Source organism: Thermobia domestica, chromosome 10 (genome assembly GCF_964235325.1).
Source record: "Thermobia domestica chromosome 10, izTheDome1.hap1.1, whole genome shotgun sequence".
Classification (NCBI taxonomy): domain Eukaryota; kingdom Metazoa; phylum Arthropoda; class Insecta; order Zygentoma; family Lepismatidae; genus Thermobia; species Thermobia domestica.
The window spans coordinates 151,567,718-151,590,595 of NC_137463.1; the positions used below are offsets into that span (position 1 = coordinate 151,567,718).

General features: G+C 36.9%; 1 protein-coding gene across 2 annotated transcripts in view; it reads right to left on the reverse strand.

The window, feature by feature from the left end:
- LOC145662773 (uncharacterized) overlaps nt 1-22,878 on the reverse strand; it is a 356,070-nt gene that overhangs the window by 251,653 nt on the left and 81,539 nt on the right. The window lies entirely within an intron of this gene.

The following is a 22,878-nucleotide window of genomic DNA, read 5'->3' on the forward strand; positions in this document are numbered from 1 at the left end:
AACATTTTTTTTTTTCTTATTTTGATGTGAGGAATCATCTCCCGAAGTTTTTCGGTGGAGTTTCCAACCACCCTATACGTGGGGCATACTGAAAGTGGTGAACAACAGTTTTTCACAACCGTAATCTTTACTTGTAAGTCAAACCAAATATATCATCTCAATCTACATACCTTTCTTCCACTTTTCCACATAGTGTCCGCTTATTTTTTTTCACGTATTTTTCCATCGTTCTGCAACTTTGAAAATACGCTTGTGATATAATTCTCTTCCAGTTGCCCATAGACACTGACGCACTGCTTGCCGATATCCTCCAGTGTTTCGTAGCGATGGTCTCGCATCTGTTCCTTCACAAAACCGAAAAGATAATAGTCGGAGGGTGCCATGTCGGGGCTGTAGGGAGGATGTGGAAGTGTTTTCCACCCAAATCTCCTGATCTGCTCCATAGTAGCATGTGCAGTATGCGAACGCGCGTTATCCTGTTGAAGGATGATCTTTCCAGGACGTTCTCCATGCAAGGTACGACGGAGCTTCAAAAGTGTCTGGATGTAGCGGGCAGAATTTATGGTTTGTCCAGGCTCAAGAAAGTCAACCAGAATGCAACCCTGTGCATCCCAGAAGACGCTCCCCATAACTTTCCCTACAAATTGCACTATCTTCGCTTTCTTCTTCGGTGATGAATTCAAGTGATGCCATTCCATACTCTGTCCTTTTGTTTTAGCTTCATAAGATAGAAACAGCTTTCATCTCCAGTCACCTTCATGTCGAAATCTCTGAAGAAGGATTTGGGCAAAGGTTAGTCTCTGATATTTGTGGTCCTCGATTAATAAACGTGCACCGCAACCGGCACAAACCTTCCGATACCCTAAGTTGTGAATCATTTTTTGTGCCGCACTGTCCAACACCAAGTTTTGCAGCTATTTCATTCACAGTAATACGCCTATGTTCCCTAATTAGCTTATCAACCCTTACCTTGTTGCGTTCCGCGGAGGCAGTTCAAGGGCGCCCCCTTTGAGGCTCATCTTCGATACTCCTGTTTTCATCCTTAAAATGTTGCACCCACCTCCTAACACTGCTGGCACCCATGCACACGTCTTCACAGGCACGCTGCAGTCTGCGCTGAATTTCAGAAGCAGATCGGTCCTCTTTAACAAGGAATTTAATCACAGCACGCTGTCAAAACGAAACATCGCTGCCTGCCATTTTGGAAATCCTGCTGTAGTCACGTGCTAGCAACAAACAGTGTCAACGTCTGAAAAGAAAGAACAAAAAAGGTCTAGATTGAGACGATATACTTGGTTTCACTTACAACTAAAAATTACGGTTGTGAAAACAAGTTGCTCACGACTTTCAGTATGTCCCTCGTATTATATATATACATACATACATATATATATATATATATATATATATATATATATATATATATATATATATATAGCCTATATCGGGTGATTCCGATACCAGGCCTTTAAATCGAAAACGGTCCGAGATATGTAAAAACTGAAAAACACGTATCTCATTAGTTACAAAGGACAACATAGCGAAGTAAAAATTTTCGTCCCAGGGTCCCAGACGGGGTCCAACTTAAAATTGTCAAATGGAAAGAGCGGTCAAGTGGTATATCGCTTGAAAGCTCTTGTAAAAAGAAAGAAACTACAACAAGTCCCGATTCGCTACGATCACCCTATGCAACATGGCGGCGGGTCAAAATGTCATCAAAAGCTGCATTGGCATGAATGTGAAAAAACACATATTCAAGTTGAATTGGCGGTAAAATGGCTGGACGGTGCCCTGGAGAGTTGTGGTGTTTATTATAAAAACACACCAACGAGTGGTGCACACAGCCGAAATATTGAGTCAATAACTAGTCGGTCGGCAGAAAACAACTGGTTTCACTTTGCTTGCACAGAATTCTTCGAGATGTGGAACGAGGCAAGCATTCTCTACCAATGTTTCCTGCATCTGTTTTGTAAGAGGTCTGGGGCTCTTCCCAGATCTTGACCTTGGTGTCCGCACAGGATGTGTGTTTGAAAGCCCTTTGTCGGTAGTTGTGATGTTGCTTCTTAGGGTGGCCTCCCCCCTCCCAGACCTCCGACACTATGGGATCAAGGAAATTGAACATTGTATCCTCCCGACTGGCTAGTGCAACGGACGAAATATTTCGGCTGTGTTCACTACGCGATGATTAGTTTCCATGATGCACACCATAACTCTCCAGGGTACAGCAATTATACGGAACACTCCCCTGGGACATGTTGTTTTGCACCATTTGCCCGCATTCAGCCCAGAACCCACACTGGCGGTATAAATAGATCTGTATTCTGCGCTTGCCGTGTGCTATCCAATGACGTATAAATCTTGCCAATCCCCGAGTGTCACGTTGTGACCCTCTCCACGTTATTGTGTTATTTCCGTTCGAGAATGCATTTTCCCCCCAATTCCCGACCTAGGTTTGAATGATGTCACAGCCTGGTTCGTCTGTATACCCATCTTAAGCTCAGTGTTCCTCAGTAACAACAAGCGAAAAATGGGATTGACGCAAGGTTCCAGCCCTGTCCTTACCTTCCTTTTCTTCCCTATGCGTCGTGTAAAAGTGAAATTCATGAGACATTAATGTTGTGAAACGTATAACTTCAAATGAAATACCGAAATGAATAAACATACACATCTTTGATAACGATTACTGTAACTGGATTGTGCTGTTTGCTGGTTTATGTTTGTTGTACAAAACATACGCCTTTCGAGAGAAACAGTCGCAGACAACCTTGAATTGAAAGGCACGAACGTGAGGTACGCTGGAAAACAGTTTGTTCCACAGTAAGTTGAGCGGGCTTTGCTGAAGGTCCGTTAATACGAATTGTAGTGAAGTACTTGTGCTGTGCAAAAGCAATACTCGCTACGAATTGAGTTTTGTGTGTGTGTGTGTGTGTCAGAAGGCTTCCATTTCATTGTAGAAGGTGGCACGCACGACCCTAATATCGTGTGTTAGTGCAGTGTTGGCTAAGAATAGCATTGTATTGGAACAATGCCATATACGAACGGGGAGGCATTTGACATGTTAATGGTGTTAGGGGAATGTAGGCAAAACTATAGAGCTGCAGCCCAAATTTAAAACGCAAGGTTCCCACAGCGACAATCAATTTCCCATAATGTACTTCGACGGTTAGCAAATCGTCTAAAACAAACAGGGCGCATACCTTCTCAATATGGGGGTCACAAACATGCTCCAATTGTAGATGACAACGATGTCGTTATTGATGTTTTGGCTGCTGTCGACGTTCGTTTTAATGCATCCTCAAGAGATGTTGCCCGGGATCGCGGAATTAGTCAAACAAGTGTACTGCGTATACTGTGGAAGCATAAACGCCACCCGTATCATATCTCCTTGTGCCAGGTGCTAACAGATGCCGACCGTAATAAGCGCCTCCAGTTTTGTAATTGGGCCCGTCAGAAATTGAGGACAAACCCAACGTTTTTCAGTATGTGCGTGCTGTAGACAGACGAAGCAATATTTACAAGTGACGGCCATGGCAACCTACACAATGCGCACTATTGGGCTGCGGAGAATCCGCACTGGACACTACAGATCGACCGACAAAGACGTTGGAGCATCAATGTGTGGGGTGGTATCATTGGAACACATGTAATTGGGCCCTGGTTTATTGATGAAAATTTAACGTCGGCTCTGTTGCATCAATTCTTGACAGGGCATCTACTGCAACTGCTGGAAAACATCCCACTTCATGTGCGGCGTAATATATGGATGCAAGTGGATGGTTGTCCGGCACATGCTGCTCGTATTAAATACTTTATTTCCGCACCGTTGGTTAGGAAGAGGGTCGAATACTCCTTTCCCTTCTCGCTCTCCAGACCTTACGTGCATGGACTATTATTTCTGGGGTCGACTCAAGGAGCTTGTTTACACGAATAGATCAACTACACCAGAAGATATGAGGCAACGTATAATGACCGCATTTCGAAGCATAGGAGAGGCAGAACTTGAAGCTGTGGGCTATAATTATTATCGCCATCTGGACCGTTGTCTTGCTGTATATGGACGACAATTTCGGTAAAACGTGATGTAAAACGTGCTGTGTGAAGTGCACATCTGTTACATAACAGACAGCAGCCGTCTCCAAGGTAAATATGATATATCCCTTGTACGTTGGTAAATTAATTCTTAGAACAACGTTAGACGTTTCAATATAATATGCTTACCTGTCCACCATAACGCTTCCACTTCCATACTGTATATGTTACCAGTGTTTACTACAAGACAAGACAAGACAACACTTTTCAGTAGTGTCACGAAAGAGGACTGAACAGTCTCTGTAGTGTTGTACCCGGAAAACGTATGTTACCAAGGAAATATAGCTGTTCAAAATGTTCAGTCTTCCCTCCAGCACAATCAAACAACTGCTAATTTGGAGGTGGACCCTGCCTAGATATCTCGAACTGGTTACCGTGATATGTTGTACTTTTGAAATAATGAGACACTTGTTTTTCAGTTTTTACGTCTGGCTGCACGTTTCAGATTTATAGGGGTGGTCATATTGTTTTCACTGCACATTTTGATGACATTTTGACCCGCCGCCATTTTGCATAGGGTGATCGTAGAGAATCGGGACTTGTTGTAGCTTCTTTCTTTTTACAAGAGCTCTCAAGCGATATACCACTTGACTCCTCTTTCCATTTGACAATTTTAAGTTGGACCCTGTCGGGGACCCTGCGGGGGACCCTGAGACGAAACGTTTTACTTCGCTCTGTTGTCCTTTGCAACTAATGGGATATGTGTTTTTCAGTTTGTACATATCTCGGACCGTTTTCGATTTAAAGGCCTGGTACGGACTAACGGAATACATATAAACTTCTCGCTTTCTATTATTGTTTTTCTGCTATGGTGATCAATACTGAAACCGGAAATCGTAAATTTCCCCACTTTTAGTTTGTTTGTTTTATGTGAATCATTCACCAGATTCACAGGTTCTATTCTGTCCACTAGGTCTAACTAGTCAAAGGGTCCAAACAGGTTAAATGGTCAAAACGAGTCAAACGATCCAAAAGAACTCAAACGGTTCAAATGAGCTGAACAGGTCAATCGAGTCTAATGGATCAATCGGTCCTATTACAACGGTATGTTGTATATTTTTACTTGTAAATTTGGGCCATAATGCATTTTAAATAGGTACTAGGCTGAATCGGCTATTAGAAGAAGAGAAAGAAAAAGAAATAATATAGTTATAAGGTTAATATAAAAAGATTATTCACATGTTTTTTATGTAATCAAAATCTCGATGTCGTCGTCATGACAACATAAAATAAATAGAATGATTGAGATAAAATGAAGCAGACATCTTAAAATTTGTGTGATTGTAAAATGTACACTTCTCTTATATATTTATCAAACTAAGTGTGCAAAAACATAAATTGATGTATTTTAATAGCTCAATAATATAAAGAACCGTTATAAATTGGTGCCGAAACGCCGAGAGTGAGAAAAGAAGTTGTATCGTTTAGAAGAATAGTAAAATGATCAATACTGAGCCCAACATCAATTTCACTATTTTGAGAAGTGGAAAAATAATAAACAGAAATATCATGAATGCTACGGATAGTGAAGCGACCGATAATCACACTGTCCAGACTGAAAGAAATTCTCCAGAGAATCTGATAGACGTCTTGAGAGAGATACCACAACAAATTAAGGACCAAGCTCGAGATCAAGCTCGAAGAAGTGATGAACAGTTTCAGAAGTTAGACCAAAAAATGAATCTACAAGCACAGAAGTTAGACCAAAAAATGAATCTACAAGCACAACATTTTGATGAAAACCTAGAGCAATTGCAGCAACGTAACGACGGCAAATGGGATGAAATACAAGAACAATTAAATCAGGTGAACCAGCAAATTGCAGCCAAATTTGGACGTTATGATAAAGATATGGAAAAGATAGTACAAAGATGCACCGAGGTTCAGGACTCTGTAGATATTATAGAAACAGCGGTAAATGAACATGCCAATCAAATTAAGCAGTTGCAGGATGAAGTGAACTTCATTGAAGAAAAGTGTATTCACGAGAGTGCAGTGCGAAATGGTGGGCACACGAACACTGTACACCCTACCTCCATCGGTTGGAAATCTACACGTCATCCCAGAGCAACTTTTGAATGTAATGAATCTTCAAGCTGTAATGAAGATAGTACCGAAGGAGAAAGGAGAACGAGGCAATCATCCAGGCAGAAAAGTAATCACTACAGGTATTTGAAGGCCAACACAGGTAAATCATTACGGTTTAGTGAAGTAGAAGCACTTACTAAATTTAGTGCTGTACCGGAAGATATGCCCGCGAGAGGGTTTCTTGAAAAAATTGAGGACGAGTGTGAACTAATGGGCGTAGACGAGTCTCAATTTTTAAAGTTGTTACCCCATATACTATTGCCACCTAGTTTAACATGGTTCAAGGCCATTAGGAGTAGTCTTCATGCCTATTCTGATTTTAAGAATGCCTTATTATCCAACTATGAGAATAATTTTATGATTGCAAATAGGGATGCCTTATTGAGTACGAAACCATTTAATCCTAAGGTTCATAGGAGCATTACTGAATTTGTGGTTTCTACCAATAATGAGATAAGATCATTAAATCCAAGTCATCCTGAATCCCGAATCATTGCTTCTATTCGAATTCTATTACCTTTCAGGTTACAACAGTTATTAATGTCTGCGCAATGTATCAATTTCAATCATTTGATTATGTTTATTCAAAATTGAGAGTCAATCTGCAGTACAAAATGGTAATAGAGGGCAGGATAGAGGTCAAGGTAATTCTGGTCGTAACCATATTAGTCCAGTAAAGATAGGGTTGAGAAAGGAACAAATCAGTAACAAGCTGAAAATTGGTATGGAAGTAGGGGAATGTGTCAGGAATAACATACTAAAAGTCCCCTAAAATCCCACTGTAGCTTCTCCCGCAATTTTGAAAAATGGCCGCCATATTTAGATGACGACAAGGGATTTATGGAAAACGTAACCCTTTGCATTTATTCCTCTAGTCACCGTTCTAATTATCACAAAGCCATGGATCATATATTGTTCGAAGGCTTTAAAGACAGAGAATCTAGGTAAATAACATATATGCCCATCGTGCTAAATTTCTAGAAGAAGAGGAAGAAGAAAGTAGCTTTTTATTTTAAAAAAGGTAGATTTCCAGAAATCATGCGAACTTTGTAACACTGACAGTTATTGCACATCAACGAAACAACATCAACATATGTCCTTGATATTTATCTCAAACATAGCCAACAATGATACAAATTGGTGCAATACAAACTGAGGAAAAAAATGATAACCAATATTACTTTCTGACCTCTGTATACAAAAGTGCATAAGGTGACATTCACTTTCATGGCTCTAGTCACCTTCTGTTACTACATAGGACCAAGAGTTATATATCATAGGAAATCTTAAGAAGCTTAAATTCGAACGAGTTAACACGTATACCGGTACTAATCAAGGCCAAACTGTGGAAGAAGCGCAAAAACCAAAATTTGAGTACAAAACGTGATTTTCATATAAATTGTTTAAAACTTGCAACAGTGACAATTATCGTAGGTTAATAAAACTGCACCGTTTTCACTATCATAATTATTAATTTACTTTTAAAAATGGCCTACATGTTTCCCAATGGAGTAAGCTTTTGTGGCACATAATTTTACACCATATAAACACAACGCAAAAAGTATTTGACAGTATTAGAAAGTAACAGAAATTGGTAGTTTGCTTTGCATGGGTGATCCATAATTCACACACTTAAAATCACTCTCAACTACAATAGTCATTTGATTGTAATTTTGTTTTTAAATGTCTTGTTTATAACTAGAATGCCATTTTGTTACTATTATTCTTCAAATTAAACTTTTTTTTTTTTTACATCAGATGTTAGTATGCACTTTAAGAGCATTTTTGTAACTAGTCCATTCAGACATATTTTACGTACTAGAAATCAATGAGATTATTATTGCCATCTCGTTCACCTCCATGGTCTTCATCATTTGGTTGTGCATTCTTACATCCAATTTGTCGAAACTGACAAATTAGAGCACACAATTCTTGCTTTCCGACAACCGCACATACGATCACAGCCATTTTTACAGTTACAGGATATTAAATGCATGACATTACACGGAGAGGCTCCTTGGTCATTCTTGTTGGTATGAGAATACTTCCTAATGCTTTCCTTCAAATTCAGTCGCTCGCATGTAATTTCCATGCCATAATTGAACCTGATGATAAGCTCTCAAGATATGATATTTCGCAGCATCACTGGTGGGTGGCAATGTTGCTAATTGTATTTCGTTCTGAATGGGGCAGCGATTTACTGTACAGATGTATAAATGATACTGGAATTCATCCAATGAGGTTACTATTGCCAGAGATTATACACTTACATTATCATGGTTGAAAACTTCAAGTAATCGGCATAAATCTTCCCGTTTTTGAAGTAACCGCAATGCCTTTTTCTTTCCCTGTCGATATAAACTACATGATGTGTCGCATGGTAAATGAGCAAAACAGTTAGTACATTTGCCCATGTATCTTGCAGCTTCTTAGTACTAAATTATTTTGTCACTTCTTGTCCACGTTCTGTCTTTCGAAATGTGGTGCCTTACTGATTATTATTTTTTGCAAGCAAAAAGATTAAAATGTCAACATCCTCGTCAATTACTATGACGTGCCTACAAGGATTTAAAGACTTGGCTACTGCAGTTCTAGCTATGTGTGTGTCAGCATCACTTCTTGTTTGCTAGATTTGAATTCCAGCTTGTGTCAAATGAACCATCAACTCACGGGGGAAACAATCTTATTTCTAAAATTACCCAAGAATTTATTCTTTTTAGTTGATAATACGGTTTCATTTGTGAATAACAAATAAATGAAGTTGCTGAGTGAATCTTTGACTCACGTCGTTCCTGCTCAGCGGCTTTTGTACAGATTTCAGTACAATACCCATCAAAAATAACTGTTGGTTTCGTTCCAAAGTTTGTGAGTACATAGCACACATACGAGTTGTGCACGTCAAGGTATGTTCCATGCTGTGGCCAAACAACATGATGTAGAAGCCAGCCTCCATCTATAACGTACACAGTGTTCTCAATTTGAGTTTTAGAATCTGTCCGATATTCAAACATGTCATACAAAGCAGACTTTTTCGTTTTCCTCATGGACATTCCTGTGAAGAGAGAAAGTGGATAGGGTGAAAGCTCGTAAGCAAAACACTGTCGGAGTTCTTCTTCGGACTTCAACACGCATGTGATTCGGTTGAAGATTAGCATGGTGTTTACAGCCAGTACGCTCATCACGGATGTGCACTGCATTGTGCATTGCGGATAATGAGATGACTTTATCTTTTTATTTAAGTTTTACATTTCCAAAAGTTTGTCCAAACATTCCTTCCATAGCAGCCAATCCGATTTCCTTAGCTTTATCACCGTTTGACCATTTCCTTACCTATTATGCCAGTGCTTAGGGACGCGAGCTCCGGATATGAAGAAAATTGAGAATGCTGGATAAACCAACACAAGACTTTCTCTACAAGTAATATATCGCGCGATTGAACGCTTTCGTACAGTTCCACATGCCGAACAGTGTGAATTTCATGTCTATCTTTGCTTAATAACTTTTCAAGACATTCTCGTAAGTGTTAAGCTGCTGGCACACTTGACACCCACCTAGATACTACCTTTTCAGTCATGTCTCTCGCATGGGACAGTCCACCATTTCTCTTCATTGCTCTCATTAAAACCTGCTCAATCCTTATATCAGACCATATACTACTCCAAAAGATACTTTTCCTGCGAATAGTGAAGTAACCGTCTCGTGTAAATAGCTGGAACTCGTGAGGATCCATTTCATCCTTCAGCCACAAGATTCCTTGTAAATATAGATGTGCGTATTTGGCATACAAAAGATACCCAGCTACATAGAAGTACGGCAACATTTCCCGTGTGCAATGAAGGTGAAGACTCTAGTCTCCAGTTCTTTCGGCACGAATGAAAGGACACATAATTTCTACAAGTTGAAAGTACAGGGCAAAGAACTTAAAGGTACGGCTTATTTTGCAGCAGCGTCCATGAATAACTTGAGATTATTTGCAGTCTTGATTATATTTGAGTGTTGAACAATTACATCAGAATCGATATCTTCTTCAGTCATTAGAGGAATGCAAACATCTCGGAATTGACGCACAAACTCCTCAGTGGCGTCTAATTCATTAAATATATAAAATGCAATTGCTGTGTTAAAAAATGAGCTCGCAAAGCACGAGCATAATAATGGCCTGACACCAACCGTGAAATGGAGTTACTAGCATACACAAGACCAAAGTTCTTTCATGTTACCTGCTCCCATAAATGACATTAATGTGTGGAAAGTCCCAAGTGTAACAACCGCCGACGATAATTCACCAGAATTTCTACATGCTGCTACAATGTCACATTATTTAGCATACCAAGGTTGATCGTTTTTGCTTGTTTCCTGCATATTCTTTACTGCACCAAGTATATAGGATTCATGCTTGTTGGCTGAAGTTTGATGAAAGGTAGAATCACTACTTGAAATGTTTGGTAGTTACTGTTGTTGCTTGTCATCAGCTGCATAAATCCATACCAATTCGGGCAAGTTGCTCTCTTCAACAACTTGAGTATCATCCATGTTACATTGTACAGAAGTTGGATTTGAGTTTGGATATTCAGAACATGAAGGTGTCTTATATCTTCAATGATTAAACCCGAAAAGCCATTACCTCTGTGTGTATACGCTAAAAGTGGTATCTTCCATTCATTTTTTGACAGTGTACGTTCATTGAGCTGAGATGTTGCTCAATGATACGCGAGGGACAGAGTATTTACGGAAGACATTAGGAGGTATTCTCATACCAACAAGAATGACCAAGGAACACGCTCCGTGTAATGCATTTAATATCCTGTAACTGTAAAAATGACTGTGATCATATGTGCGGTTGTCGAAAAGCAGGAATTGCGTGCTCTAATTTATATCAGTGTCGACGAATTGCATGTAAGAATGCACAACCAAATGATGAAGACCATGGAGATGAACGAGATAACATTGACAATCTCATTGATTGAAACATAAGACAAAATGTTCTTAAAGTACATACTACATCTAATGTAAACATTAAGTTTGATTTGAAGAATAATAGTAGGAAAACGGCATTCGTGTTATAAACACGACATTTAAAAACAAAATTACAATCAAAAGACTATTGTAGTTGAGAGTGATTTTAAGTGTGTGAATTACGGTTTACTCATGCAAAGCAGACTACCAATTTCTGTTACTTTCTAATACTGTCAATAAATAATTTTTGTGCTATATTTACGTGGGGTAAAACTATGTGTCGTTAAAGCTTACTCCATTGAGAAAAATGTACGCTATTTTTAAAGCAAATTAATAATTATGATAGTGAAAACAGTGGTGCAGTTTTATTAACATACGATAATTGTCACTGTTGCAAGTTTAAACAATTTATATGAAAATCACGTTTTGTACTCAAATTTTGAGTTTTGCGTTTCTTCCAGTTTGGGCTTGATTAGTATAAGTGTTAAGTTTACCTCGTTCGAATTTATGTTTCTTAAGATTTCCTATGATATATAACTCTTGGTCCTATGTAATAACAGAAGGTGACTAGAGCCATGAAAGTGAATGTCATCTTATACACTTTTGTATACAGAGGTCAGAAAGTAATATTGGTTATCATTTTTTTCCTCAGCTCGTATTGCACCAATTTGTATCATTATTGGCTATGTTTGAGATAAATATCAAGGACATATGTTGATGTTGTTTCGTTGATGTGTAATAACTGTCAGTGTTACAAAGTTCGCATGATTTCTGGAAATCTACCTTTTTTAAAATAAAAAGCTACTTTCTTCTTCCTCTTCTTCTAGAAATTTAGCACGATGGGCATATATGTTATTTACCTAGATTCTCTGTCTTTAAAGCCTTCGAACAATATATGATCCATGGCTTTGTGATATTTAGAACGGTGGCTAGAGGAATAAATGTAAAGGGTTACGTTTCCCATAAATTCCTTGTCGTCGTCTAAATATGACGGCCATTTTTCAAAATTGCGGGAAAAGCTACAGTGGGATTTTAGGGGACTTTTAGTATGTTATTCCTGACATATTCCCCTACTTCCATACCAATTTTCAGCTTGTTACTAATTTGTTCCTTTCTTGGCAGAAAAATGAGATATCTTTACTGGACTATATACAGTATGCTCCTGTTCGTAACTTAAATGTGCAACCTGAAAATACTTCTAACTCATATCGTTTTAATAATAGAATAAATAGTCACAGTGTTACCGGTAATCAGACGCAACCTAATCGTAGAAATGGAAACAGGAATTTTAGAAATAGTAATCGGAATTTCAATAGGAACAATAATCATCGCCTGTTTATACGAAATCGATTTACAGATGGCAGTAATTACACTAACAGAAATCCGAATGCTGCAACAGTGCATAATCGCCAAGAAAGTACTCAAGATTGTGGAATACAATGTAATTTAACTGAAGCTATGAGTCAGCGTAATATAAACTAGATTGTGCTGATGTGGAAGGGGTTGAATCCACGTCAGCGTTAAATAGTTCCATATTTATGTACGAAACGAATTAATCCTCAAGTATTTGAACTTATGGATATAAGAACTGGGAAAATTTTAGGATTACGAAATATTGATGAAATTAAGTTATGGCAGCCTACCGAAAACACTAGAAAACGGTGGATGGATTTAGTCAAAACTTTAGTTCCTCTTTTAACAAAAGAGACACTGACCAAAGCTTAAAACTTTACTTTATTTTAAATTATGTATAGTCTTACTATTTAGTTCCTCCTGAAGTTATAACGAAAGCTAATGTAAAGGAAACTTAACAGAGGGAACTTAGTATTCAAAAAGAGATAAACGAAATATTTTATGGATATGTGAGTTGATTTAATGTATTTTACTTTATGTTATTTAATCTTTGAGTTTATGTCTATAATAGTAATTACTCAATTTGTATTAACATATGTCTTAATGTTATGTGTTTTCTTTGATATTCGTGTTTCATACTAATCGTATGTTTTTATATGATTGCGAAACGCAAAATCGCATCATTCGGGTATGTCCACGAAAATAGGGACAAAAATTCATGAAAGAAATAAAGTTATAATTTTTAGTCAAGTTGTTCTTTTGATAAAAAAGTATAGTTGTATGTAGCTGGCATCATTAATTTTTTTCAGAGAATTACTATTTTTATATTTTTCCCGTAGGTTACCTTTCATCTACTAAGTTTTAATGTTGATTATATTATACAAGCCTTATTTATTATTACATGGGTCTTACTTTTTTCTGTCGGTATCCCAAGTAAAATTTCATATAACTGATGAAACCTTTTCTTAAAGTAAAGTTTAACGTTCAACTTAATTAAACTGTGCTTATTTCAAATTATTATAAATATATGTTGCTTATACTTAATAATAAAAGACCGTTGACAAATGTAACGTGAGTTATCCGACTCTGTGCATATTCCACTAAAATAAGTAGTCATAAAATGTAATAAAAATTTAATATTTTTGTCATAATTAAATTGTGTGTGTCCCTATCTTACATAATAATTTCATGCACATAGCTATGTCAGCACAAAAGAAAATGTACTAAAAAATCACAGGTTCTGGATGTAGGGAGAAAATTTGTAACGTGAGTTACTGTAGTATTTTCTTTTTTTTTCCTAGGTATGCTGTATCATATAAAATGACGATATTTGGTAATTATCTGTATAAATATGACAGCTTTCCTTTTCTTTTTTTTTTAAAAAAACGGAGCTTTTAAGTTTATTGTGGTTAGTATCCTTCAAAATATACGGCATTACGTAACGTGAGTTACCATGGACATACCCATTCGTGTTTCATGTTATATAGTATATTTGAAAGCAATTTTGTAATGTGAGAATATATATTGAAGTTAATAATTCATGTTTTCTATAAGGACTTCGTATTTAAACAATTCTTGCTTTTATGTTCTCGTTCTATTCGAATTTTACGGCAATAATATAAATGTTAAAGAATAAAACAAGATATATTTAATGTAAACGTATGATAGTAATGACAGTTATGCAAAATTGATGTCACATATTTTATGGAAAAATTACGAGTAATGAAAATCAAATATTTAAATGTTATTACGGATTCAGTCTTAATTTATATTTTCTTCCATATATTCTTGTTAACCTTTTTATGGCCCATAATGGACTTGAGTTATGATGTTGACCGTATTTTTTGTTGTGCCTTTTAATCGACGATTATAAAGAAATATAATTAATAATAATATTTGTTGTGTAAAAATAAGGAAATACTTGTATACTATGATATGAGAGATAATGTATATAAGAGGGGCACTTGAAAAGTATGTAAAGGTCAACGGTCCAGAGTTCTTTTCCTTTTATTGAATAAATAAAAGAAAAGTCTGTCGAGCGCCATGATATACAACGGTATGTTGTATATTTTTACTTGTAAATTATTATTTACTTGTAAATTTGGGCCATAATGCATTTTAAATAGGTACTAGGCTGAATCGGCTATTAGAAGAAGAGAAAGAAAAAGAAATAATATAGTTATAAGGTTAATATAAAAAGATTATTCACATGTTTTTTATGTAATCAAAATCTCGATGTCGTCGTCATGACAACATAAAATAAATAGAATGATTGAGATAAAATGAAGCAGACATCTTAAAATTTGTGTGATTGTAAAATGTACACTTCTCTTATATATTTATCAAACTAAGTGTGCAAAAACATAAATTGATGTATTTTAATAGCTCAATAATATAAAGAACCGTTATACTATCGGGTCAACTCGCTTCATACGGTTAAGTGCCATATCGATCCACCGGGTAAGTGGTTTAGAATCGGTTTCATTTTCCGATCACTAACTTCTGCGTACCTAATTTTAAAACATGATCATAACGAAATCTATTATCTAAACGTTTCATTTTAAGTATCTTGTGGCATAATAAAATGCTTTCAAGATGACTGCTATTTCTAACAAAGCATAACCGTGAATGTAGCAGAAGCATATGCTAATAGTCAATATACGTTGCAAATAATGGAATTTTCCATTCCTATCAGCTTACAATCTCCTGTGACCGTTTCACCTGTCAATTTGAGCCCAAAGATAGCGTAACTACGAAAAAAAATGGGGAATTTGTGAAAAGTATGACGTTTTCCAAGATGACACCCAGTATCACAGGAAACATATTGAGAAGGTGTCTCCCGGTTTATTTCTCACGTATATGTAGCACTAAAAATTCGGAACAAATTTCGTACTGGTAACCAAATATATACGGTTCTTATAAATTAATACACTAATCGACTGCACTGAAGAGAAATATGTCTTTGAAAATGATATGAATATTGTATTTGCATAATTGATTAAATAATAATATTTTACTTATAGTATTAATCTATACAATTAAATATAAAATAAATGCTTACTTGCGAAGTGTGAAGGATTCTAATCCTGATACGACGAACAACGTGAAGTAGACAGCCTAAAAAAAAATAAAAAACGAAATGAGTACGTAATGAAATTAAAGTATACTACTGCTATCCATTACTCATAAAAGCTTACTATCTCTTCAGATGACAAGCTTTTAACTATCCTCGTAACTATTTAAAAAGGCAATATACGAGGTGATATCTAAATCTAAGCCTACACAAATAAAAGGAAGCCTATATACTTCTTATTCTAATACAAGCTAACCTAACCTATTATAACGTTATTGCAAACAAATCGACTTTCAACTCTACATTTACTTTCAACTCGACTCTTCTACTTTAAATGTTACGTTTCTACTTTTCAATTTTACTTCTCTACTTTCAACTCTACGTTCCTACTTTCAACTTTACATTCCTATAGCATATGTAAATATTTCTAAAGGTACGAACTAGTTCTACCATATTATATGAATACAAGTAAATCAGGAAGCAAGATTCTAAATGTTGTAACTGTACTTACCTTTGTAGTATTATGTGCTTGTGCAATCACCAGTTCACAATATAGTTCTCATTCATGTTTCGACGACCCTTGTAATTGCAGAATAATAGAAGCTTCGGGTTCCATACTGTTTAGAATTAAATGGTCTTATGTTATGAATTCGTCCCAGAACCTATCATCCCGGCGATGCAAATGAAATCAGGACTTAACACGATTACCGGTAATTTCTAATCATCTGCCTCTAACATCCGAAGTAGCACAGAGAAATGTACTTGGACCACTCTTATTCATATTGTATATGGATGGCCTGGCTAGTCCTTTAACTCAGCCTTCAGCAAAATCTTGTTATTTTCAGACGACTGTAAAATCTTCAGGGCAGTGAACGGTATATAAGACTCCGACCTACTGCAGAAAAAGATAATTTTTCCTTTTGTTATAAAACATGGCTCTTAAAAGTGAATCCCGATAAGACCAGATCCATAACACTTTCCCTAAAGAAAAGTATTGTACACACCTCATACACCATAAATAGTTCGCTCATCATGAGAGTCAACAGTCGTAAAGGTCTCGGAGTTCCTTTTGACACAAAACTAACTTTTACCGAACATATAAACATTATCACTAAACAATAGATGCGTCTTCTATAACTTCTGTACAGATTAACAGAAATACGGAACATATCTTCCTTAACAACATTCTACAAGGCAATAATTTCCCATAAAATGGAAATGTTCAACTGCCTGAACCATGTCAGTTTCTACAAACCTATCTTGGCTAAACTATTATAAATATCTTCCTAGCAATAGTATGTTTCGGAGTACCCCGCATTCGTGTGATGACAAAACATGAACTGATACGAACACTATATAAATATTCAACTACCTGATACTCGTCATAAAATCAGTGATCTCAAATATCTGTACAAACTTACACATTCCCAGATCAGGTCCGAAACGCTACTTTCAGAGTTGTATTTCCGATTTCCATTCAGACAAATACGTAACATCATAGTTCGATAGTTCGGTGTTTTCTGTTCTACCGGCTTCCTAAGTTATACAATGAAATGTCACATACACCCATAGATTTAATTAGTTTTGAAACTGCATATAAGTCTGCACTGCGACGTCATTTTAATGGATAAATTCTAGTCAGCTATTGTCAATCTTTCTTGTTATTACATAGATACTGTTATCTATTATTATTATTATTATTATTATTATTATTATTATTATTATTATTATTATTATTTTATCATCTCTCAGAGTTGTTAAACATTCCAGTGTAAACTGGCGTTCAGCTGTATCTGGAATTATTTATGTAAATAAATAAACAAATCCACCATCTCGATGAGCCCTACATCATTCAACGAATTTGGATGTTATTTTTCCGCGGCGTAGGCCCATCGCTGCGGTGGCGGCTCCTGCGTTCAGTATTGGGTCAAAGATTGTCTTCTCGCTTTCCCTTTTACATGGAATTTCGGGAAGCTGAATTTTTATATATATTAACACTATAGCAATCTGCCATCTACTGCCGGACGCATATAGCCCAACGTAATTCGCTGAGAAGATCTGAAGAACTAACATCTGAAGACGTCAACTATCGTGAATGTCTAGGAAAGCAGATGATCGAAGGCAGGAAGAAGTGGTTCAGTGTAGACCTACAATAGAGGAATAAAATCAGAGGTGAAACGTACTCTAGAATCTTATATATATATATATATATATATATATATATATATATATATATATATATATATATATTGAATTACCACTGTTGCACCCATGATATTCCGCAGGATTATGGAAACCACTAGAAAACATGGAGTATATTGATTTCCAAGTGCGAATATTGTCAACGTTACTTATTTTCAGAATAAAAGTCGGTTTTGATTTTCAAAATTTCCAGAAAAAGTCATTTTTCATTCCATAGGTAAAGTGAAATCCGTTTATGTTATATGATTTTGAAACCAAAATATACGGTCCCACAAATTTTACTCCATTATCATTATGAAACCATTCAATGCACAGGGGCACCAACCTTTGTATTTGCAATATTTCTTGCCAATTATTTTAGTTATGCAAAACGTCAGAGAGCAATCAAAAAAGAGGAACAAATATTTCTGTTTTTGTTTTCTTTTTTTGGTGTTTTCTGGCATTTCTTCCTATTCCCTCTTTGTCTATTCCACAAGGTTTAATTTATCAGAGACTAATTCAGATATAATGCAAACTTCTACTACTCGGTATTATTTCCATATATACATTTTGTTAACCCACATCTTCCCCTTAATCCCCACCCATCGTAGTTTGAAGAAAATAAACTCAATCGTTGGTTCGACTTTAATTCCTCTTTATGTGCTTTTATATTCTGAATAAGTCTATACATTTTGGAAATGAAAAGCCATCATGTAAATGCCTTGCATTTCGTTAGTTACGCCCAGCGAAAGAATTTTTTGAAACCGGTTTAGTAGTTTCCCGAAATGACTATATATATTTAAAAAATTACGGCCCAGCACTGGGGACATATTTTCCGGGATAAATTATAGCGTATCATCACTGTCATTAGATAAGTTTCCGAACAACGAAATATTTTTTTTAAATCGATTGAGTAGTTTCTGAAAATTTCTTATATATATATATATATATATATATATATATATATATATATATATATATATATATATATAATGAAGCAAAAAATTTTATCCCCGCCGTCCGATGGCCTATTTTCTGGGATAAAATGTAGCGTATTCTAACTGGTATTAGACAAGCTTCCCAACAAGGAAAGAATATTTTTAAAATGTTCAGAGTTTTGTGAAAATGTCTTATATACAATGAATCAAAATGGACGCCCTCAGCGTCCGAGGCCTTATTTTCCAGGATAAAACAACTAACATAACTAACACTAGATATGCTGTCGAATAACGACAGATTTTTTTGAAACCACCAGCTTCTCAGGGCTCAATTTCTGAGATAAAATATAGCGTATCGTAACTGCATTAGACAAGCTTTCCAATGGCAAAATAATTTTTGCAATTTGTTGAATAGTCTCAGAAAATTTCATATAAATAGTGAAGCGAAAACTGACGTGCCCAGTACCCAAGGGCCCAGTTGCCGGGATAAAATTTACCTTACCATCACTAGTATTAGATAAACTTTCCAACAGCGAAAGAATTTTTAAAATCGGTTCAGTAGTTTCTGAACATTTCTTATATATATTGAATTACAAAAGGATAGCTCCAGCGCCCGAGGGCCCATTTTGCGGGATAAAATATAGCGTGTCATTACTAGCATTAGACAAGTTTTCCAACAGCGAAAGAATTTTTGAAATCGGTTCCGTAGTTTCTGAAAATTTGTTAGATATATTGAATGAAAAAATTACACCCTAGCCCATTTTTTCGGGATAAACTATAATGTATCGTAATCTATATTAAATTATCTTCGCAGTGGTGAAAGAGAAATTAGAATCGGCCGAGTACATTCTGAGAGCTCGTGATATAAAAATTAAACACGAGAGTTCACGGTTTGTAAAATGTTAGCACTAACGTAAGTTGATCACGGTCTGGCACGGAAGCCTGTATGTTTCGTTAGCTTCGATTCCTCATGGTATGATCAGGAGCGTCATTTCAGATTTTGCTTGAGGGGGTGGGGGCAAAACCCCTTGATATAAGTAAAATTTCGCGTATTTCACTGATTTACTACTATTTTATTTATAAAATCTATAGAAATCTCAAACTCAGGAGCAATTGCTCCTCCCTGCCTCCCTAAATGACGCCCCTGGGTATAATGTCACATTTAAAACCTATCAACCAACTATTTGCTGTGGAGCGAAATCACACACACGGTCTAAGATAGATGAAGAGACAGAGAGTGTGAGAGAATCATTGATTACGTACACTCAGGCAGGCTTTTAATTGGCTCTCGCTGTTCCCTCCCACAAAACAATTAAAAAGTCATTTCACGCAGTCGAGGAAGGCTACCAACCATACCGATGGTTCTCATAATGCCGAAACATGGATTCGCTATCTGCGATATGCGTATATATTTTCAGATCGATAGGCCACACGCGAAATGTACTCGAACTAAAAATTTATACGTTTATCATATTTCGTGTTTTATGGATACCAGTTCATTTTTTCAAAGTTAGGTATTTTTAATAATTTTGAACATGAGGAACAGAATTTGATGACCGCATAAGTTTTCTCCAGACAAGCGATCGCTGCAGATTGAAATATGAAGAGTAGGAAAAGAATGGAAAATGATACGACGATCGTATAGGTAACATAAAAGGGTAGATGCCACATTAAATAAAATTTTTATATATAAGAGTTTAACAAGGATAACGGAAGTATATATATAAAACAGCGTTCAAAAAGAAACGAGCCGGACGTACTTGTCCCACTGCGACACAAGGCGGTGAATGACTGTCTCGTAGAATTCCCTGGACTGCGTTGCAAACCAGTTCCGAACGTACTGCTGGACATTGTCGTCCGAGGTGAATCGTTTGCCCCTCTGAGTCTTTTTAAGAGGGCCAAAAATGGAGTAATCGCGGGGAAGGAGTCTGGGATGTATGGAGAGTGATGGACAACTTCCCACTTGAATTTCTGTACGACTGCAGTACCTGTGTTGGCCGTATGAGGTCAGGCATTGTCATGGAGCAAAATGACCCTAAGTAGTAAGGGTCTGACTATAGGAAACTTTTTGGCACCTGGGTCCCTGCCTCAGGACCCATGGTCCCTGGCCGGGGTCAATGACCTAGGGGTACCTAGGACCACCCCCTAAATTTAGGCAGGGGTACATAGGACCACCCCCAGGACCCATGGTCCCTGGCCCGTGTAAATGACCTAGGGGTACTTAGGACCACCCCTCTAGATTTTGGCAGGGGTACATAGGACCACCCCTTAAATTTTGGAAATTGCCAAATCTAAAAATTGGGTGTGGTAGCCTAGGACCACAGTATGTACCTCTATCAGTATTGGGTGTCTATGTCGTTCCCTTTTATGGGTAAAAAATTGCCAAAAATTCAAATTTCGGGGTTTTTTGACCTAATTTATCCCCTTTGATGAGGTATTATTATCCTATATGGTTATATGTGCATATACAGGGATTCATTACCTTTCATAAGACATGGGTATATTAATGCACCCCTTCAAAAATTTGGGAGGTGTACCTTGGCCCACCCCTTCAATTTTGGAAATTGCCCAATTTCAACATTGGGTATTATAGTACAGGACCCTAATATGTATTATAATAAATTTGGGTGGTCCACCTCGTTCCCTTTTAGGGGTACAAAATTGCCAAAATTTTAGTACAACCACATGTTTTTTTTTTTTTTGGTTCATTTTTATTCCCTTGGATGAGGTCCCTTATATGGGTGTATACAGGTGTTTATTTCCTATTGTAAGACATAGGTACATTTGTGCACCCCGGCAGGAGTGCCTTGGCCCACCCCTTCAATTTTGGAAATTGCCCAATTTAAACATTTTGGTACAATAGTATAGAACCCTAGTATGTATTACTATAAATTTGGGTGGACCACTTCGTTTCCTTTTAGGGGTACAAAATTGCCAAAATTTTAGTACAACCACATGTTTGGTTTTTGGCTCATTTTATTCCCTTGGATGAGGTCCCTTATATGGGTGTATACAGGTGTTTATTTCCTATTGTAAGACATAGGTACATTTGTGCACCCCGGCAGGAGTGCCTTGGCCCACCCCTTAAATTTTGGAAATTGCCCAATTTAAACATTTGGTATAATAGTATAGAACCCTAATATAGATCACTATAAATTTCGGTGGTCTATCTCGTTCTCTTTTAGGGGTATAAAATTGCCAAAATATAAACGTAAGCAATACGTTGTACCACGTGTTTGGGTTTTGACCTAATTTATTTCCTTGGATGAGATCCTATTACCTTATATGGTTATATGGCCATGTATAGGAGTCCATTCCCTATTATGAAACATAAGTACATATGTGCACCCCGGGAATGGTACCTTGGCCCGCCCCTTAAGTTTTAGAAATTGCCAAATTTAAACATTTGGTATCATAGTACTGGACCCTAATATATATTACTACAAAATGTGGGTGGTCCACCTCGTTCCCTTTTAGGGTGCATTTTGTTCCGCTTTAGGAGTGAACCTTGCAATCGTCCCGAGTTTGATTCTTGGAAATGTTGAATTTAACGTCCCCGCGAAAACGGTGATAGACCGAAACATGAACTTACTTGACTGAGGATTGAAGCAGTGACCTCATACAGTAGAGAGACAAGCACTGAGCCATCGTACACGTGTGTTGATTACTATGCAATGGTCCCGAGTTTGATTCTTGGTGCTAGTTTCAGGAAATGTTAACGTCCCACTTGAAACGATGATGAGAAATGAGAAAACATCATAAACTTACTTGCTTGCGGATTGAAGCAGAGATCTCACATATTTGAGCCACTATGGCCCATTGAGAAGTTCAGTTTGTTGATTACTATGTCATGGTCCCGAGTTCGATTTTTTGTGTTAGTTTAAGAAATGTTGAGTTTAACGTCCCCTTGAAACGATGATGAAAAAATGATAGGAGGAAACATGAACTTACTTCGTTGTGGATTGAAGCGCTGAGCCGCCGTACTCCATTCAGTGCGAACAGTTTCGCGTATGAAAAGAAGACGAGCAGATTATGTTACATTACACATTTCAGTGCGAGCAGTTTATACTAGGTTTATGTTTCATATAGAAAGATAGAAGATCTGCGTTGTCATCTTTTTTACTTCGTGTGCAACTTTGACCTTGAAGAAAACCTTGTTGACTCAGTGCAAAGCATTGACGTATACACATAATCTTATTG